The sequence below is a fragment of the Trachemys scripta genome, chromosome 21 (assembly GCF_013100865.1).
Source record: "Trachemys scripta elegans isolate TJP31775 chromosome 21, CAS_Tse_1.0, whole genome shotgun sequence".
NCBI classification, from domain to species: domain Eukaryota; kingdom Metazoa; phylum Chordata; order Testudines; family Emydidae; genus Trachemys; species Trachemys scripta.
Window position 1 is genome coordinate 179,712 of NC_048318.1, and position 22,500 is coordinate 202,211.

Below are 22,500 nucleotides of genomic sequence, written 5' to 3' on the forward strand. Positions count from 1 at the left end.
CCAACCCCTACCTAAGCCTCCCTGTTCCTTGTCCCCTAACTGCCCCCTCCTGAGACCCCCCCCACCTGTACCCTGACTGCCCAAAACCTTACACCCCCAACCCCCAGACAGCCCCCCCCGAACTCCCTGACCCATCCAACCCTCCCCCCTGCTCCCTGTCTCTTGATTACCCCCCCCCCCCCAGAACCTCCCTGCCGCTTCTCTGGTCCCCTGCCCCCTTACTGTGCTGCTCGACAGCGGGGGAGGGCAGCAGCGTCGGAGCTCCAGACGGCGAAGGGCCAGCGATCTGTGAGTGCAGGGAGAGGAGGGGGGGTGTCAAGTTTCAGGAGGGAGGAGGGGGGAAGTGCAGCTCCGACTCTGGCTGTAGGAGCACCGGCTGCTTTGTAAGCCGTGCGCACGCTCTGCATGGGGGGAGGGAGGGGAAGTCCGGACATTGACAAATTCCCCCCGGACGCTATTTTTAACCCGAAAAAGCCGGACATGTCCGGGGGAATCCGGACGAATGGTAACCCTACTTTTGATTAACAGCTGAACTCACTGACCCAAGATACCACAGAGACACCTACCAGCATCCAGAGCCACTGTCCAGCACCCTGCACCGCTTCCAGCCAGTGCCAGAGCTCGCAAGGCACTAGCCTGGAGCCAGGACCGCTAGCTGCTGCTTAGGAAAAGCCAGCAGAGTGACACAGTGGAAGCGTGCTGCGCCCATACTACATAGGTTGATTAATCAAAACCCTCTTCTGCTAGCACCGGGCCTCCTTCTTACACTGGGCCTTCAGCAATGGGGCAGCTTGCACAGCGCCAAGAGTCTGACCTGTGAGGCAGGAGGCAGCTGATGCCCACAGCCTGCTGGGAAGCTCCCAGAAGTTATTAAGGGACAGAGACTCCTAAATGCCCTTAGCTACAAGGGCTTGGGGTTCACAAGGCCAGTAAGGGGTTCACGATGTCTGTCTTATAACCCTGGGTGTCAGGTTGCGGTGCAGCTTTGATCTAGAGCTCTGATCCCAACAACCAACCAGCAGCCCACAGCCTGACCCTGGGTCTGCCCCACCTGGTTACTCCTTACAGGCTGACCTTACCCCCCTTCCAACCCCAGATTCACCCCCTAATCATCCTACTGCCACTCAGAGCCACAGACTAGGAGGTGCTGATGGAGGGAGGTGTGACTCTAGGTTTGGGTTCTTCTCTATAAAGATGGCTGGCAGAAAGGTGGTGCTCAGTTCTGTCAGCGACCTGCCCAGTTGCCTCGCTGACAGGGGATGCAGACATTTCTGTAAGGTGCAGAAAGGGGGTATTTGGCTTCCAAGCTAGTGTGAGGAATGTGCAATTATGAGAGGGAATGTCCATCCCTCTACAAGTTACACTTCAGTGGCCTAATGGCTAAAGCATTGGTTTCCGAAGCCCAAGATTGTGGGTTCAAGTCCCATCTGGGGTGAAAAACTACTTTCTTCTTGTATACTGCAAGGAAACTTGTTCTTATTTTCACCAAGGAAGCTGGGAGATGTTTGAACACAAAGTACTGGGTCTTGGCAACAATCCCCCAGAAATTGTCATCTTCCACTTGACAAATGCTTTCTAAACCCGTCAGTAGCAAACAGTTAATACTAGTGTTTGTCTGAGAATAGAGTGAAGGGGATTGTTTACTCCGACACCTCAATGAGCAAAACAGACAGAAAGAGCAAAGCTGTTCTGAAGAGAATGGATCTGTCTGGAGATAAAGCAGACCCTGAGAATGCGCAATGGTGTGAAAAGAATAGATTAAATGTGTGTTAGCTGTTAGTTAGGTTGGTCTGGCAAATTTAAAGAAAACACCAATGCCCTTAGCATTATGCGGACAGTGGCTCTTTCTGATATTTTACTGTGAGTTCATTGAGAAATATTTTCCTTAATTATGCTATGGAATATAGGGTGGGCTATGAAGGCACCATGCTTCCTGCTTTCGCCCTTCAAGACAACATGGCTACATGGCATGGGGCCAATGTGCACCTTCCAGTCAACTGCTAGAGAAGACAACAGCAACACAGACAGGGATGGCAGCAGGGCAGACTGGAGCTCCAGTAAGACTGTGGTACCAGGTCTCATCAACAAGGAGGTGGCCACCCCAGCATGCACAAGGCTAAGCCAGCAAGCGTGGTGTGTGCTGCAGCGTGTCCCTACTCACTTCTGCAATTGTGTTGCCCTGAGGACACTCATATGTCTGGATAGTATCAGAACCCTGGATGGGCTCACAAAGCAGCTCAGCCTCTCTTGGCAGAGATCTGCCAGACCCCCAGGAAAGGGAGGGCATGCACTCAGTCCCTGTAATGGGGTTCACTCACCAGGGTGAGTGAAAGCCAGGGTGGCACCTCCTGCTCTTTGTCTCAGGAATTAGCTCACTCAGCTGGTGTTCCCTTTCCTGGTGGTGCCTTGTCCATCGTCGTCTCTGCTTGCAGACCCACCTCAGTCCAAGTACTGCAGCATCCTCTTTATGACTCGGCCATCCAGCCATGCCATGATCTGTTCTCCTCCCTTCCAGGGTGATGGTGCACTGGGTTGGGAAATATCTCCCAATCCAGCCATTTCCCCAGTGGTGAGTGGCAGAGAACCAGGTCTGCAGTACTCTGGGTCCAAGCCCAGGGATCTTGTAGATAACAGCTTCTGCTTCCTCTCCTTAACTTCTTCCACCAGTGCCACTTCAATTCCCGGGGCCGCTTCCTCTCAGCCCCAGCACATTCTTCACCCTCTTCTCAGAGTGTCAAGCCTGCAAGTCTCAGCAACCAGCCAGGAGTTCTCTCTAGGTCCTCCTGATCCCTGCTAACAACTGCCCTGCCAGAAGTGTTGTGACCCTACACCCCATGTTCTTCATAGAGGTATTCTTATGATATTAATATGGCATGACTAAGATGTGTTCTATGCAAGATGGGTCATGTGAGATATCATTGGAAAGTTTGGACTGTCCTTGAACTCGAACATTTAGGTTCACTAAGTCCAGAGTCAACATGGCTGTCCTTGGATTCAGGATTGCATGACCTAATGGCCTGAGTCAATATGGCACCGTGAAGTACAGGGCTGCATGGCCTAATGGCCAGAGTCAATATGGTCACCATTTGGTTCAGGGCTGCAAGGCCTAATAGCCAGATCTGGGAGCTTCTTCAAAAGGGGGGTAGCGGCTGGAGTAAGGGAAGTTGGGAACACTTGACGCCACCGGGTCCCAGCCCAAGGCCATCTCAGGTTGAGTGCATTTGCCACCTAGCCAGCCAGGATCCTACTGCAACATGCTGACCTTACACTGGTACGAGATACCACTCACTCTGCCTCCCTGGGCCACTTTCTACCTTGTTTCCTGAAGCTGTAGTCCAGGGATGGGCAAATTATGGCTCATGAGCTGGATTTGGCCTGTCAGCCATTTTAATTCAGCCCTTGAGCACCTGCTAGGGTCTCTGGTGCTCCAGCTGGAAACCAGGGTCGGAGGCTGCTCCATGTGGCTCCCAGAAAGCGGCATGGCCCCCCTCTGGTGCTCCATCCAGGGAGCAGGGTCAGGGGCCACACCACGCGGCTCCTGGAAGCAGCGGCATGGCCCTCCCTCTGGCTCCTATGTGTAAGAGCAGCCAGCGGCCTCCGCTCTGTACACTGCTCCTGCCCCAAGCGCTGACCCTGCAGCTCCCATTAGCCAGGAACCGCAACCAAAGGGAGCTGCAGAGGCGGTGCCTGCAGATGAGGCAGCGTCCAGAGCCGCCTGGACACACCTCAACATAGGAGCCGGAGACGGGACATGCTGCTGCTTCTGGGAGCCACTTGAGGTAACTGCCACTCAATGCCTGCACCCCTGAGTCTCTCCCCATGCCCCAACCCCCTGCCCCAGCCCTGATCCCCCTCTTGCCCTCCAAACCCCTCGATCCCAGCCCAGAGTACCCTCCTACACCCCAAACTCCTCATCCCCAGCTCCACCCCAGAGCCCACACTCCCAGCCGCAGCCCACACCCTCCCTACCCTGCACCCAACTCCTCCACCCCAGCCCAGAGCCCCCTTCTGCAACCTGAATTCCTCATTTCTGGCCCCATCCCGAAGCCCACACCCCCAACCAGAGCCCTAACCCCCTCCTGAACCCCAACAACAATTTTGTGAGCATTCATGGCCTGCCATACAATTTCTATTCCCAGATATGGCCCTCAGGCCAAAAAGTTTGCCCACTCCTGCTGTCGTCCATATATCGTCAGGGTCTCTGGGTTCTCTGGCACTGGCAGCTCCGTGGAACTTTGACTCTCACCAATTGACTGTAGTTAGCAGGTCTCCAGTCTGGTCCCTGAGATCTCTGGTTCTTGCAGTCAGGGGCTGTAGCAGCTCCTAGCCTGGAGCCTCCACCAAGCATGCTTCTTCCTCAGTGGCCAGCCCAGACTAAGCTGAGCTGTTAAGAACATAAGAACATAAGAATGGCCATACTGTGTCATACCAAAGGTCTATCCAGCCCCGTATCCTGTCTGCCCACAGTGACCAATGCCAGGTGTCTCAGAGGGAGTGAACCTAACAGGTAATGATCAAGTGATCTCTCTCCTGCCATCCATCTCCACCCTCTGACAAACAGAGGCTAGGGACACCATTCCTTACCCCTCCTGGCTAATAGCCATTAATGGACTTAACCTCCATGAATTTATCTAGTTCTCCTTTATACTAACACAGCACTTGGAACATGCCCAGCAAGGTCTGAGGGGTGGGACTTCCTCCAGTCATAGTGTGAAATTAACCCTTTCTTACCTTGTGCAGGGTATGCACACCCCATCATGGACTGTAATATTTGATCAGATAATTTGACCACTCCCATGCATCAGTTGATGTGCAGGAGGCATGGAGGCTTCTTCTGGGTCTCCTTTCTCCTGGCACTGGAAATGGAAATGGTTCTTTCATGTAAATGGTGGGCAAGAACTAGGACTTTCTGCAAGGGTCATTAAGAGCCAGTCAGGCTGAATTATTTTTTTAAATTTAAGCAAAAATGTTTCAGCCTTTTCCAGAAAGGGTGTTAAGCTTGTTTTCCCATGGTACAATTTTTTTTACTACCATTAAAGCTACAGTGTCTCCATGCTTTAGAGCAGAGACATGCCATTTTACAGGAGGTATCAGAGACTGATCTTTTGCTCCATCCCCAGAGAGTTCTATTGTAAGTAGTAGGATTTTATATTTGTATTTTGTATGATTTAGAATGAAGGATAAAGAATAATAAGCTAATAATGTAGCATGTATTAATTGTATTGGTGTATGATTTGATCATATCCTGCTAGCTACCCTTTTTGAATAGCAGAAAGGATTGGCCTAATGGGTTATTTAGTAAAGAGGCATGAGCCGTAATCTGTGTCTGGGCTGATTTCAAGGCAATAACAGATGTTTTAGGTCACGACTTTGTTGTAGGTTTAGCATTTTAAAATAAGTAAAAGAATGCTACGGGCGCCAACCGCAGGAAGAGCCAATGCGACCCCTCAACCTGCACCTCGAACCCCGCCTACTGAGGGAACGGGGTCCACCCCCCAGCCCACTCTGCAAACTACTGCTGCCAGAGGCCCCAGGCCGATCCCTGCCGCCAGAAGGTCGCACGCTTCCGCGACAACCCCCCAGACAGCAGCCGCACACGGAAGACCTGGCATCACCCCCGCCCCCCTTGACCCTGTCCAGACTCCGCCAACAACCAGTGGCGATCCTACCCCACCAGCGACTACGCCCCGGGACCCAACCGCGGAGTCCCCCGACCCACAAGTGGGACAACCTATCGACCACACGACAAACTCGCTGCCCACGCCGACCGAGGAGCCAGAGGACCAGCGGCCGGAGCCTAGGCCAGCCACGCCCTGGCAGGCCGCCTGGATCGAGGAGCTCCAAGCGGCAGCGTCCTTCGCGGAATTTGACTTGCTCGTTGACAGGCTCACCCGCGAGCTGTCCGCGGAGATTGCCTTCAAGAGGACACCGAACCAGGAGACCACCCGGCCTGCCCCGAGACGGCCCGCCCCACACCGTGACAACAACACCAGGGGAGCTGGAAGGAGGAACACCGGCCGCCGTTTCGACCCGGCAGCCGCGTCAAGGATCCAGAAGATGTACCGTACGAACCGCCTCAAGGCCGTGAGAGAGATCCTCGACGGGCCCCCGTCGTACTGCACGATCCCGCCCGAGCGCCTCTACAACTACTTCTTCGGAGTGTTCGGCGGCGTGCCCAGGAACGACGCGCAGCGCCCAGAGTGCCTCCGCCCCCTGCCCCGCATTCCCGACGCGGATGGTCTGGAGGCCGACTTCACCCCTAAAGAGGTGACGGCCAGGCTCTCCAGAACCAAGAACACTGCTCCCGGAAAAGACAGCATCCCCTACAGCCTCCTCAAGAAGCGGGACCCCGGCTGCCTCCTGCTCTCCAACATCTTTAACTTGTGCAAGCGCTTCGGCCGATCCCCCACCTCCTGGAAGAAGGCCATGACCGTCTTGATTCCCAAGAAGGGCGAGCGGGATGACCCCAGCAACTGGAGACCCATCTCCCTCTGCTCCACCATGTACAAACTGTACGCCAGCTGCCTGGCAGCCAGGATCACGGAGTGGGCGACGACCGGGGGAGCCATCAGCCCTGCCCAGAAGGGCTTCATGCCATCGGAGGGGTGCTACGAGCACAACTTCCTTCTCCAGTCCGTCATCCAGACGACCAGGAGAACGCGGAGGCAGTGCTCGATAGCGTGGCTCGACCTGGCCAACGCCTTCGGGTCCATCCCCCACCATCACATCTTCGACACCCTACAGGAGTTTGGGATGCCAGAGACCTTCCTCCACCTGATCCGGGAGCTGTATGAGGGCTGCAGCACCACCATCCGATCGGTAGAAGGGGAGACCGCAGAGATACCGATCCACAGCGGCGTGAAGCAGGGTTGCCCCCTCAGCCCCATCGTCTTCAACCTCGCCATGGAGCCGCTCCTGCGGGCGATCTCCGACGGCGCCGACGGCTTCGACCTGCACGGCGAGAGGGTGAGCGTCTTGGCCTACGCGGATGACCTGGTCCTGATCGCGGACGACCCCGAGAGGCTCCAGGGCATGCTCGACACCATCGGGAGAGCCGCGGACTGGACGGGACTCCGCTTCAACGCCAAGAAGTGTGCGTCCCTCCACGTTGACGGGAGCAAGAGGGACTCGGTACTGATGACGGAGTTCCTCATCCAGGGCGAGTCCGTCGTTCCCCTGGCGGAGGGGCAGGCGTACCAGCACCTCGGCACGCCGACAGGCTTCCGCGTCCGGCAGACCCCCGAGGACACCATCAGGGAGATCCTGCAAGACGCCGCCAAAATCGACACATCCCTGCTAGCGCCGTGGCAGAAGATCAACGCCCTCAACACCTTCCTGATCCCCCGCATCGCCTTCGTCCTGAGGGGATCCGCCGTGGCAAAGGTGCCCCTCAACAAGGCGGACAACGCCATCCGGAAGCTGGTCAAAAACTGGATGTCCCTGCCCCGGAGAGCCAGCAACGAGCTCGTATACATCAAGCACAGGCACGGTGGTGCCGGCGTCCCCCGCATGGGAGACCTCTGTGACATCGCGGTCCTCACACACGCCTTCCGCCTCCTGACTTGCCCGGACGCCACGGTGAAGAACGTCGCAACGACCGCCCTGCACGCCGCCACCGAGAAACGAATCGGCAGACCCCCCTCCGACCGAGATGTGGCCACCTTCTTGAGCGGCTCCCTGGACGGCGACTTCGCCCGGGACAGGGGAGACTTCGCCTCGCTGTGGACCCGCGCCCGCAATGCCACGCGCCGGCTGGGAAAGCGCCTGGGCTGCCGCTGGGAATGGAACGAGGAACGGCAGGAGCTGGGAGTCCTGATACCGCGGATCGGAACGGAGGACAACATCGTCGTCACCCCCGGAGCCAGAGGCGTGCTGGAGAGATCACTGAAGGCCGCCGTCCACGCGCTCTACGTGGACGCCCTGAAGAAAAAGCCGGACCAGGGTAAAGTCTTCGAAGTAACCAGCAAGTGGGACTCCAGCAACCACTTCCTCCCCACAGGCAGCTTCACCCGGTTCGCCGACTGGCGGTTCATCCACCGCGCCCGGCTGAATTGCGTCCCGCTCAACGGTGCCATCCGCCACGGGAACCGGGACAAACGCTGCAGGAAATGCGGGTACGCTAACGAAACCCTGCCCCACGTCCTGTGCTGCTGCAAGCCCCACGCCAGAGCCTGGCAGCTACGCCACAACGCCGTCCAGGACCGTCTAGTGAAGGCCATCAACCCGTGTCTGGGAGAGATCGTTGTCAACCGCACCGTCCCCGGCACCGACAGCCCGCTGCGCCCGGACATCGTCGTCACGGACGAGGTGGGAAAAAAGATCATCCTGGTCGACGTAGCGATTCCGTTCGAGAACAGGACCCCGGCCTTCCGCGAAGCCCGAGCCCGCAAGCTTGAAAAATACGCCCCCCTGGCTGACACCCTACGGACTAAGGGTTACGAGGTGCACGTCGACGCTCTGCTCGTTGGGGCCCTGGGTGCCTGGGACCCGTGTAACGAACGCGTGCTGAAGACCTGTGGGGTGGGCCGTCATTACGCGCGGCTCATGAGACGCCTAATGGTCTCGGACACTATCCGTTGGTCCCGGGACATTTACACCGAGCACATCACCGGCCACCGCCAATACCAAGAGTGAGCCGGGGAGATCTCGTGCACCCACACACACCCCCTGCTGGACCCTATCCCCTGAGCCCTAAACCCACCAAACCTAGCTGAATCCCGCCACGTGAGGGTCACCCCATCCCCATTACCCAGCCCGCTTGCTTATACCCATGACTGTCCCTGCCTCCCGTATGGGTGGTGGACCCTCACCGTTTATCGACTGTCTCCTGATCCCGCCCACCGGTTACCCACCCCTCATTGGGGACATTGCAGTGTGTATATACTATGTGTGCTGCCCAGCCCCAAAACACCAACATACCCCTATACTCTGTATGTTACCCCCAATGACCAATAACTAACGCTTCAAATTTTCTGTATCGTTTATTTTTTTAAATATTCTCTAATAATATTTTGGAAGTGATATTGTGGTAATTTCACAATTTTGAGAGAAATGTTTAAGGAAAGGGACCAGGAGGGGCGGAGGCTAGTTGAGGAGCCCACCCTCCTTGCTAAATTGGTAGTGGAACAAAGCCTGCGTCCATGAAAAGGGATGGTTCAGTGAGGAAAGCAGGATCAGACCCAAACTGTAGGGAGAGACTTTGGCAAACCAGTAAAGTGCCTAAAACCACTATGGCTTATTGTTAAAAAGCAACCTAGTCAGCAAGCTGTAAATTGGCCATTCAGCAAACTCAGCTTGACCAAGGCAGGAAGGGAGGGGTTTTTGGGGTACCATGGAAGGAGCAGCTTGACCCCGCATCCTTCCTGATAAGAATTGTGTTGAAGTTGCTGATACATGCATTTTAAAATAGCAGGAATGTCTATTGGGGTCTCAGAGCTGCAGACTCTGGAAAAACCCACACCTGGTTAATCAATAATCAGAAGGAACCTCTTGCTTGAAATTGCTTATTTAACAAGGTTTCTTTAAGGGACATGTCATTCTATTACTAGTGTATAAATAAGGGGGAAAAGTTTGAGATAGTTGGACTTGTTTGGGGACTTTTTTGGACTCTCCCTCTGGATACATCTTGCGGTCCCCACTGGGGGACGGAAGATTTGGCCACCAGAAGCTTGCCACTGTGTCACTTGAAAACCACACTCAGCTTTGGTAATTATCAAGGGTTGGGAGTGTTTTACTAATCTTGTTGCAGACGTGTGTAAGTGCTTGAGACTAGTAAAGTTTAGCTTTAAGTGAAAGCACTCTTGTGTTGTCCTGTTTGTGCCAGCCATCTATCGGTCGGACAGCCGTCTCCCCTGATTTATTTCCTGACACCTCCTCGCACAGAGTAAAGTTACCAAGAGCTTTGGGTTGAAAGAACCCGGGGTAACACAAACAAGCAGGCAGGCAACAGATAAAAAAGAAAATTGGAAAACAGGTTGGAAGCCCTGAGGGCACAGTGGCAGGAGTAAGGGAAGCAGTAAGTACAAGCATGGGAATTCAGATCCCTGGAACAATACTTGGAATGGTGAAATCTGAGTTGATGAAGGTGTCATTTGGGGAGATAAGCAAATGATTTTAGGAAAGAGAGTGAGAAGTTAACTCTTCAGAGGCTGGAGGGAATTAAGCAGTTGAATGTTGTAAAAATGTTAAAAAGGAAAAGTTATAGAAAGAGAATTATTGGTTTATTTGCAGCCATTCAGAAGGAAAAATGGGCCCTTTTCCAAAGGAATGTCTGTAAATAAGCCAGGCAAAGAGACAATCTGATTGAAATCATTTGACTATGAACAATTTAGTCAAATTCCCTAAAAGAGTAAGGGGTTTCTATTGGAACTTATCTGCCCCCAAATGTATACAAATGTACTTTACGTACAGCTGTGTAAAAATTAAAGCAGTGTAAGGGATGTTAAGAAAAAAGAATATGTGTGTATAAATATATTGTGTAAATATGTGGAGTGTTTAGGACCTAAACCAACACTCCTGGTTTGTAAAACTCTTGTTTTATAGGTTTAAGATGAATTAGTTTTGTTTTTCAATGTAACCCTTCTGCCCATCTAAGTTGGCAGCAACAAGGGCTGGGTTCTGTATCTAGGGGTTCCATTTCAATAACGCAATACAAAACCGGCTCGAGCCCCCACCCAGTGACCTGGGACAATTACATACCACCCCCTGGGTGCCTCTAAGAGGCAATACTTCCCCTCTCGCAAGCATGGAGTCTGAGTGTAACAGAAAATGTTTAATAACATGAGGTAAACGACATCAGCATTAAATTGGAAAAACACCACAAACAGGATTCATAACAAACCATGGGTAAAAAAAACCCACCCCAGCAAATTGGGCTGTGTCCTTTCCCTTTGGTTCATGAATCCAGCAACCCAAAAATCACCCAGAGTCCCCAAAGTCCAACACCCCCAAAGTCTCTTGGGTCCAGCAACCACCCAAAGTCCCAAAAGTCCAACAGACCCCAAAGTCTCTGTCCCTGGTCAGTGTAGCCCCAGAGTAAAAGGGGGGGCACGCAGGGTGTTAAGGGGCACCTTATGTGATCCAAGGCCGGCTGGTTGTCTTTCCGTGGGGTTCCACCACAGCCTTCACCATGAGCCAGTCCAATTCCTGCCATCCCACAAACTGCTCCGCTCTACAAGCTGCTCCGCTCATCAACCTGTGAGCCACTCCAGCCGTCCCCGCAAACAGCTCTGCTCGCTGTTCCTTGGGCCGCTCCAAGCGGCCCCGAAAGGCTCCATGTTGCTCCTCCAGTTGTCCCCACAAATTGCTCCACCAGCTGCTTAGCAATATAGCTTCAGGCTCCCTCACTAGTTAACACAGCACTCAGTGATCTCAGCTCTTAATAACTTTAGCTCTTTTGTGATTTCAGCTCTTAGCAATTTCAGCTCATAGTAGGGGAGCCCCAGTGCTAGTGCACCATGGGCCCAAAATGAATTCAGCTTAGCAGCCTGTAACTAGACTCCTAATAGAATCAAAGTTAGCTCTGACATTCAACACTGGAGAGAGAAGTTAGTGCAATTGGTGTTTCAAACCCTCAGAGCAGGCCCATACCATCAGGTAAAAATACCTATCTCCATCCTCTCTCAATTCACTGGGTTTTGTAAACCATGCCCCTTGTCAAGCAAGTGCTACTTAGGTAATGGTGAAGGACTCACTCAGTCCTTCTGTCATACAACAGTTCCACTGGCCTTGATTCACAGAATCAGGGTAACAAAACTTTATTCTTCCTGCCCCAATAACAGAGAAAACTGGGGATCCCACACCAGCCAAAGTAACCACTTTGAGTTGCTGTTGTTTCATGCCAGGCGAGTGGGTGTGCCTATGCAAACAAGATCAGCCCCTGGAGTTCTTTTCCAACTCGCCATAATTCACCACCAGATGTCAGGGTAGAGCTCATCCTGACTCTGCTTACATAAATAATACCACTAAAATCCATTTGAATCTTTCATTCAAAGTTGCAAAACTGAGAAACACTTTTTGCCAGACACAGGTAACTGGTGTTTGTTGTTTGGCTTTGGGATTTAGCATTTAACCCTTAAGGTACCTTAATGCTTTATAAGTTCAATATCTTTTTAAAAGACCAAAGTCATGGCTGCAGCAGGGCAGTCAAACCCAGGAGAATGGGAAGAGATTCTGGATTTGTTTGTTTGTTTGTTTTTGGTAACAAAATAGCAGATAAAAGCTGTAGTAAAAGAATAAGAAATTAAAAAAGATACTGCCCCTCTGGAGCAACAGCAGGGATGAGGTGCACAAAACAAAAAGAAGCAACATTGGGAACACCGAGCATTAAGGTGGCTCTGAGTAATCAGACTGTCACTTTGATAAGGGTACATGAAAATTCTGTGAGCACAAAAGAAACAGTTACAAAAAGATAAAACCACCCTCCAGTATAGGGTTAATCAGGCCATCGAATACAAGAACAACAAAATTCAGAAACAACGGCCCACAAAGGCAGCCTTGTGGGAAACAGGGGACCAAGTCATGTACCTTAAAAGGGGAAAAAGGGGGCCACTAACTGGAATAAAAATGGATAGGCCCTTACTCCATAGTGGTCTGCCTTAGTCCATTAGTATACCGCATTTAAAAAGATGGAAAACTGAAATGGGTACATGTTTCACAAATTCAATTGTTTACATAAATAATGATGTTTGAATTCTTTGCAGAAAAGGATATCCCAGAACCTGAGCACGAGGCGCTGCTTAACCACCACAATTTTAATCCACAGAAAATGAAACTCCAGTGTAAGATCTGGCTTTACCTGCTTCTGGGAACTTTTAGTGCCCAGATAATTAGCGCAATCATGGGAGAAGTTGGATTTGGAGCAGGAATTATGAATACTGTAGACCTGGAGGTAATTAAGAATAAGTTAAATTTCTTCTCACAACTACAAGATAGTCTCATTCACAAGCAGGCAGATAATACTGTGGACTTGGTAGAAATAGGTCTGGGAAATTTAAAAGCAACATGGAGTATGTGGCAATGGCTAAACACCACCTCTTGGCTGCTGTATAAAAAACAAATAGAATTAGGGAATAAAACTGCCTTGGCCATAGGATATACTGAGATGCAAATTCTTAGTTTAGCATCACTAGAACATGAAATGTTTGGGGTAATAGCTGGGAATGTTTGGGTATTAATGCACTTTTAAAAACAACAGAAGAGGTACTTGTTTGACACCTACAAATATGAATGGATGCAATATGTTTCCAGCATGGTTAAGCCTGATCCATTATTAGGTGAAATTATTGTTAAAATTGCTCACCAACAGTCTGTGAAGACAGAGATATGAAAAGTGAGCCCACTTCCAAAATTGACCATGGGATCCTTTTGGCTACCCCAGGTTATGGGTCAGTGGGCTGGGAAAGAAGAGAAATTATTGGATACCTGAGGGTGTACGAAATGGAGCCCTCAGAAATGGGTGTGCTTGTCCCTACCTGTCAACACAGAACCATATGGCAGAGATATGTCATTGGGAACATGTGTGTGGGATGAACTAGGAAATGTGACACGTGTTTTGTACAACAGACAATGTGTATGTGTTACATCCTGGGAAACAGTATTTTGGGAGTGTCAGGAAGGAGTTAAAATTCAACTAGCAGAAAAGACAGAAACGGCTGAGAAGCAAGGACATAGTTTCTGTCAATACATAATAACTTAGCTCAGCTTATTGGTAAGAAAGAACAATGCTAACCCTCCCTTCACAACCCACCGGATGTCTATAAGCACTCATTCTTACCTCCCACCCCCACCTCACCTCACCTCCTTCCCCTTTATGGTAGCCATAAATGTTTGATGCAAGTAGGATGACCTCTATATGTACATACTGTTCTTATTTTTATCTTTGTTCAGGGTTCTCTGTGACTTGTAACAATGTCTGTCTCTGTATGTACAGATCAATGCAAATGAATTGATAAAAGAATGTATATAACTGGCCACTATAGCACCATACTTTTGAAGCTGTTTGTCAGTCTTTCCGGTACCGTGAATAAACCCCCTTCAGTATTGTCTGTGCTTGCCTGATTCTTGGGGAAAAGAATCTTTTTGCCTAACAGGAAGATGTAAGTATTAGCCAACCCCCAGGGGATGAATATAGATGTAATGCCTGTGTATTATATACTAGCAATCACACATACTATTTTTTACCAAAGATAGAAGACACACAGAGCACTATAACCACCATCCTGGTTAATTTCTCTGTTACCCTTGGCCTGGATTGGCACAATCTAACTGATCACTTGTCAGAAACAAAGGTGACTCAGTTTTTACAGGTTTCAGAGTGGTAGCTGTGTTAGTCTGTATCAGCAAAAATAATGAGGAGTCATTGTGGCACCTTAGAGACTAACACATTTATTTGGGCATAAGCTTTCGTGGGCTAGAACCCACTTCAACAGATGCATGGAGTGGAAAATACAGGAGCAGGTATAAATACATGAAAGGATTCCTTACCAAATGTGAGGTCAGTGTAATGAGATAAATCAATTAACAGCAAGATACCAATGGAGGAAATATAACTTTTGAAGTGGTAATGAGAGTGGTCCATTACAGACAGTTGACAAGAAGGTCTGAGTAACATTAGGGAGAAATTAGTATTGGGGAAATTAGGTTTAGGTTTTTATTTATCATTTTATTTATCATTATCCAACCACTCCCAGGCTTTATTCAAGCCTAATCTGATGGTATCCAGTTTGCAAATTAATTCCAGTTCTGCAGCTTCCCATTAGAGTTTCTTTTTGAAGTTTTTTGTTGAAGAATTCCCACTTTTAGTTCTGTTATTGAGGGACCAGAGAGATTGAAGTGTTGTCCTACTGGTTTTTGAATGTTATGATTCCTGATATTTTATACATTTTTTTTATTCCCATTTATTCTTTTGAGTAGAGACTGTCCAGTTTGACCAGCGTACATGGAAGAGGGGCATTGCTGGCACATGATGGCATATATAACATTATTCATATCTTACCAATGTCCTGGCTTATGCAGATGACCTGGTCCTGACCGCGGACGACCCAGAGAGCCTCCAAGGTATACTAGATGCCACCAGTTGAGCTGCTAACTGGATGGGGTGCTGCTTCAATGCGAAGCAGTGTGCAACTCTCCACATTGATGGCAGCAAAAGGGACTCAGTGCAGGCAACAGGGTTCCAGATCCAGGGTGAGCCTGTCATCCCCCTGGCAGAGGGGCAGACATACCAGCACCTGGGCACGCCAATGGGTTTCTGTGTCTGGAAGACACCTGAGGACACCATCCAGGACATCTTGCAGGATGCCACCAAGATTGACACCTCCATGCTGGCAGAAGATAAACACCCTGAACACCTTACTGATCCCCTGCATCTCATTTATCCTAAGGGGATCCACTGTGGGGAAGGTGCCCCTTAACAAGGCAGACAAGATCGTCTGGCAGCTGGTGAAGAAGTGGCTGTTCCTTCCCCAGAGAGCCAGCAATGATCTGGTCTACATCGCCCACAGGCACAGCGGTGCCAACATCCCCTTCATGGGTGACCTGTATGACATCGCGATGATCACTCATGCCTTCCACCTGCTGACGTGTCCCAACGCCATAGTAAGGAATATCACAGCGAATGCCCTGCGTGACAGAGAAGCGGATTGGCAGAGCCCCCTCCAACCAAGACATCGCCACCTTCCTGAGCATCTCCCTGGATAGCGAATTCGGACAGGATGGGCATGACAGTGCTTCACTGTGGTCCTGCACTCGCAATGCCATGCGTTGCCTGGGGAAGAGCATTGGCTGCTGCTGGGAGTGGTGCAAGGAGCACCAGGAGCTGGGAGTCCTGGTGCTGCAGTTCAGGTCCGACGACAACACTATCGTCAACCCAAGCGCCAGGGGCTTGCTGGAGAGGACCCTGAAGGCTGCCGTCTATTTGCTGTATGTGGAAACCCTGAAGCATAAACTGGACCAGGGTAAAGCCTTCGAGTTGACCAGCAAGTGGGACGCCAGCAACCACTTCCTCGCCGGTGGCAGCTTCACCCATTTCACCAACTGGCGGTTCATCCACCATGCCCGGCTCAACTGCATCCCGCTCAATGGAGCCGTCCGCCACGGGAACCAAGACAAGCGTTGCAGAAAGTGCGGCTACGCCAATGAGACCCTGCCCCACATCCTGTGCAGTTGCAAACCCCACTCCAGAGCCTGGCAGCTGCACCACAACTCCATCCAGAACAGCCTGGTGAAAGCCATCGCACCACGCCTGAGGGAGAGCTCCGTGAACTGCACCATCCCCAGTACCGACAGCCAGCTGCAATCTGATGTCATCGTCACCAACAAGGCCCAGAAAAAGATCATCCTTGTCGATGTCATGGTCTCCTTTGAGAACAGGACCCCGGCCTTTCGTGAAGCACGAGCTCATAAGCTGGAAAAGTACGCCCCCCTGCCCCCGGCCAACACCCTGAGAGTGAAGGGCTATGAGGTGCAGATGGATGCCCTGATCATTGGAGCCCTGGGTGCCTGAGACCCCTGTAAAGAGCGTGTGCTGCGGACCTGGGGGATCGGTCAACACTCTGCCTGGCTCATGCAGACACCATCCGATGTCCAGGGACATCTACATCGAACACGTCATCAGCCACTGACAGTACCAGGAGGCGTGAGCCAGAGTGACATCGTTCTTCTACTACGATAAAGGGACCGAGATACTTTGTCCGTTGGACCATATGAACTGGAATCATAAACTCCCTGAACATTAAATCTCACCAAATGAGGGTCAACCCATCCTCATCATCGTATCCACTGACTATACTCCACGCGTGAACACAGCCATTATATGAACATCATACCCTCATATCTCAATGTCTGTACTTTGATCGATCAACCTTTTACCCCAATTAGGGATATTGCAGATTACGTATTCCTTATGCCATCCGATCTTAAACCAAACTTCGCACCCCTTGATAATCTGTACATTATCCCGATAACCAGAAACTTCTATGCTAAAACTCTGTACCGTTCACTTTTTTTAAACATATTAATTAATTTTTTAATCTGTTCTTATCAGTTTAATACCAGATATATCCTTTATTTGAGGACTATATATTAAATTGATTTTTGAAACTGGGGGATGGAATAGGAGCTTGCTCTGTCCAACCCATGCATTGACCTGGTATTGCAATGACTCTGGGAACAGTGCATCTCCTTTTGGGGAGAATCTTCTGGTTAGAAAAGCAGAAAGATGCTGATTTGGTAAGATTTTCTTAAAGTAGTTGAAAAGTCTGGACTCTTTAGCACTTTGATTTCTTCATGATAACATAATGTTCAAATTTATTGGGAGTGTTTTCTGAGTCTATAGATGTGAGTTTCTTTGTCTTGCTGGAGGATTGTTTTAAAAGCTTGGATTCTTCTTTCTGCTGTGAGTCTTTTCAACAGTATGAGGGACGAAAGCTGTCCAGACTGATGGTCTGTTGGGGAGATGGTTGGTTGGCTTTTGTTGTTTTTCTATGGGGGGGCAGATTGGTAATATTTGAGGTCACATGTATATCAACAACTGCATGAGTTACATAGACTTCTCACCACACAGCTTACGTTCCATATATCTTGGTTTGTAAGATCAAGACAAGGCACTAGGTTTCGTACTGTACCCGGTTGTGTGTTCTAGACTTCGATGTATCAAGTGTGAACTCCTCAGGCACTATAACAGCCTTAACATGGAGTCACAGACAGCCCCCTTGGGCACCCTGAATCTATCGTGCCACCCAGGTGAGCTTGCCTTTGTGACAGATGGTCTCTTACACCAAAAACCATAAGAATATTTTGGTCACTTGGACCAGTCACTCAGCCAGGTCAATTGCACCTCAGATCTCAAACCATAGGCAATGTTCATGTACAATCCTATAATAAACTAGCTAAATCTTTACTAACTAAGAAAAGATATAAGAAATGTATTTACCAGGTTAAAGCAGGTAAACATACAGACAAAGGAGTTACAGTCTGAGGTTTCAAAAAGTAGTAGACACTGCTGTAACATGTAAGCTCTGTATGTCCCATAGGGCTAACCCTAGCCAAACAGCCAGAATCCCTTGATTATGCTTAGAAGTCGCGCCATCTGCCTGAAGTCCAAGTAGCATAGGAACAACAGTTTCTGCTTGACAGGGATTTTTATTAAATTGCCCCAGAGCTCAAGCTGATGGGGAAAGTGTTTGTGAATGTCTCTGCCACCTGGGTGTGTCTGTGTGAGCAATCAAGAAAGTCTTTTGTCCACCGATGATCCAGAGTGGCTTGTCCGATGTCTCAGTCAGGGCCTTCTCTTGTTGGAACTGAGATGACTCCTCTTCTGGTAAACTAGCATTTCACACTTGGTAATGCTTCTCTCCTGACTCGGGGTGGGGGCGGTGGGAGGGGTTTAGAGTTTTAGTACCAACAGTTATAGATCACCTTATAGCATGGAATACAGATATTATAGGTGAGAATAATACATGCAGCAACTCACAAGCTTTTCATAAATTCTAAACACGAAACACATTTTTATAAATCTAAAACACTAACAAACAGGTGAGTAAGACATGCATTTGTCACATGTCAGTAAGGCCTAGAGGCATTGGCATGAGCTGGCACCTGGTCTGCCAGGGTCAGAAGAGGATCTTCCCTCTTATCCCCAGGGGTCCCCCAGAGGTCCGTACTGGGACCAGTACTGTTCAACTTATTCATAAATGATCTGGGAAAAGGGGTAAACAGTGAGGTGGCAAAAATTTGCAGATGATACAAAACTGCTAAAGATAGTTAAGTCCAAAGCAGACTGCGAAGAGCTACAAAGGCATCTCACAAAACTGGGTGACTGGGCAACAAAATGGCAGATGAAAGTCAGTGTTGATAAATGCAAAGTAATGCACATTGGAAAGCATAATCCCAACTATACCTGTAAAATGATGGGGGTCTATCTTGGTGGTGAGGCACAAAATGTCCAGCATGCCTCACAGAGAATCAAGGCCATAAATGAGGTACATCCCACATCAGGTACCTGGCAAGATAATACCAAGAACAATGCTACTAAGTGCCAAACTGTGGCATGGAAAAGAGGAAAGACACAATCCGCCCAATTCTCACTACAGAAGTCATAAACACAGCATTCAAAGAGACTTTAAAACCTAACAGACTGTCAGACCTTGGCCTCTCTACGAACACCACTTATGAAGAGGAAGTTGGTGCTGAAGACTCCAAAGGAGGGACAAATGGAATTAAAGATAACTTCAACGATCATATCAACCACAACACTTCCACTGTTGAAGTGACAGAAGGAAAAGGTGTAAATGGAGTACAGGGAAAGATTCTAATACAGCTGCCTAATGATAATCCAGCATGTCCTTTCTGTGGAGATCATGTTGGCAAACCGAGTGCTCTGAGCATCCACCTTAAGTGTAATCATGGTGTGAAAGATGCTCCTTGTGTAACAAAAGTGACCCAAAGGTACACAGCATCATGTCACATTGCTAAATTTAAAGGGAGAACTGCAGAAGAGCAGTGGGCTTGTGAAGTATGTGCCAAGCGATCTGACACCAAAATTGGTGTCTTTCAACATAAGAGAATAACTCATCCGGCAATACGAAATGAAGAGCGTATCCATGCCAGTCAACCTAAACAGAACTCACAGTGCAGAAAACACAAAAGTTGTTGGACAGCTGACGAAGAGCAACTCTTCATTGATTTTAACAACATATTTTGGGGCAAAAGATGCATAAATATTCTGATTGCGGAGCACATTAAAACCAAAACCACTAAACAAATAAGTGAAAAATGGTGATTACTGGGTCTCCATAAAAAGCCAAACTGAAGACGGCACAGAAACCCCCCCGGGAGCTGCCAACTGATATGCCAAGACTACTTCTACCCTTGCTTTCCCTGCCAGCATGGGGCCCCAGCACCCTGACTTTCTGAGCCAGACACCCCCTTCTGCTCCAACACAGACCCAGGGTCTGAATTACTTGCCCCAAAGCTGCAGGTTTACCTGAAAGCAGCTCACAGAAGTGTTTCTGTCTTTAACACTCAGATGCCCAACTCCCAATGGAGTCTAAACCCAAATAAATCCATTTTACCCTGTATAAAGCTTTATACAGGATAAACTCATAAATTGTTCGCCCTCTATAACACTGATAGAGAGATATGCACAGCTGTTTGCTCCCCAGGTATTAATACATATTCCAAGTTAATTAATAAGTAAAAAGTGATTTTATTAAATACAGAAAGTAGGATTTAAGTGGTTCCAGGTAGTAACAGACAGAACAAAGTAAGTCACCAAGCAAATAAAATAAAATGCGCAAATCTATGTCTAATCAAACTGAATACAGTCTAGATCCTCAGTTCCAGAATGCTCCCTTTTACAGACTAATCTCCTTTTAGCCTGGATCCAGCAATCACTCACACCCCCTGTAGTTTGTCCTTTGTTCCAGTTTCCTTCAAGTATCCTGGGGGGGGGGGAGGAGAGGCTCCCTCTTTAGCCAGCTGAAGACAACATGGAGGGGTCTCCCCAGGGTTTAAATAGACTTTCTCTTCTGGGTAGACACCCCTCCCTCCCCCTGTGTAGAATCCAGTCACAAATTGGAGATTCAGAATCACATGGGCAAGTCACATGCCCATGCATGACTCAGGACTTGCAGGTAGCAGCCATTACCCACATGCTACCTTGAACATCCTCAGGAAGACTTCTTATGTGGATTGGAGTCTTCCAAGCTCTTTTGTCTGTTAAGTGCTTCCTGATTGAGCACTTAACTTGCACATTCCTTTCCCAAGAAGTGACCAAATGTTCTAATTAAGGCTACTTAGAAATCAAGCAAGTATACAGCCAATGTTCATAGCATTCATAACTTCAAATACAAAAATGATACATGCATACAGATAGGATTAATACATTCAGTAGATCATAACCTTGATACATGCATACAAATACGATTAATACATCCAGTAGATTATAACCTTTACGGAGATATGTTACATGACATATGTAGCATAAAACACATTCTAAGCATATTTCCATAAAGCCTTATGGGAGGTACCATCACAGGCTGACCCAAGACCTGGAGCAAAAACATGCTATATGGAAACAAGGGCTGACAAGCCCAATATCATCACTGGGCTCAAGGACACCTACATGTGTAAAATAAATGAACGCATAATAAACCAAGGCACAGACCAGAAACACCAAGGTTAGATAAAGTTTGATATGGAAGTTATCAATGCATGGGTGGCTGCAAACTCCAATTTCACATCCCTTGTTGCATCCACCTCCATTGACACCTCTTCCTTCCTAACAAAAGCACCTGAGCCGAAGAATAATAGATTAAACAAAATGGCCACAAACAAAAAGAGCGGAAAGAAAAAGGATTGGATGAAAAAAAGAGCAGCACAAAAAGGAACCTATAAGAGGTACCAATATCTATTTGAAAATGACAGATGCAAGCTTGCCTCTATCATCCTTCAGTATCAAATCACACTTGCAGAAGTCCTCCAGGTATACAAGAACAAATGGGAGACCCAAACATCCTTTGAAGGACTAGGCCAGTTCAGATCTCATGCTACTGCTGACAACTCTGCTTTCAATCTCTTAATTTTGGCTAAAGAGATCATTAAGAACATAAGAGAAATGAACAGGAACTCAGCTCCAGACCTGACAAGGTCAGTTTAAGAGACTTACTCTGAGTAGACCCTGAAGGCCACACACTGGCTGGACTATTCAACACATGGCTGATTACAGGTTTAATACCTGATTGTATAAAAGAATGTCATTCCCTATTGATCCCGAAAACAATGGACCCTGAGGCTCTGAAAGATCTGGGAAATTGGAGGCCTCTTACCATAGGATCTATTGTGCTACGGCTTTTCTGAAGAATACTAACAAACCAACTGGCAAAAGCATGTCCATTAAATGTATGCCAAAGAGGATTTATCGCTGCACCAGGCTGCTTGGAGAACCTCAAAATTCTCCATACCATAATAAAGCAAGCCAAAAAGAACAAAAAGCCACTAGGAGTCGAGTTCGTAGACATAGCCAAAGCATTTTACTCAGTATCCCACGACCACATCATGTGGGTACTACGGGAAAGGGGCCTGGATCAGCACATTGTTGACATAATTTGTGACTCCTATAAGAACATCCATACCTGCATGGAAGTAGGGAAGAAGCTCACCCCAGCCATTGAAATAAAAGTTGGCATAAAAACAAGGAGACCCTATGTCACTACTGCTATTCAATTTAGTGCTTGATACTCTAATCTCAGCATTAGAGAAGGCTGGTCTGGGATTCTCATATGGGACACAAAAGATTACAACACTTGCCTTTGCAGATGATCTAGTCATGCTAAGTGACACTTGGGAAGGTAAGAATGCGAACATTGAAATACTAGAAGCCTTCTGCAGGCTGTCTGGTCTCAAAGTGCAAGCTAAGAAATGCTACAGATTCTTCCTGAGCCCAACTCATGACTCATTTACTGTCAATAACTGTGAAGCCTGGAAAATCAACAAGGATGG

The 22,500-nt window shown here is 48.8% G+C and overlaps 1 protein-coding gene and 1 non-coding gene across 2 annotated transcripts in view; one reads left to right on the forward strand and one right to left on the reverse strand.

Moving 5' to 3' along the window:
- LOC117868503 (zinc finger protein 501-like) overlaps positions 1-22,500 on the reverse strand; it is a 118,084-nt gene that overhangs the window by 45,083 nt on the left and 50,501 nt on the right. The gene's annotated exons all lie outside the window — the stretch shown is intronic.
- LOC117868724 lies at positions 16,996-17,183 on the forward strand. Its single transcript, XR_004643701.1, has one exon. It is a non-coding gene; the product is annotated as a U2 spliceosomal RNA (small nuclear RNA).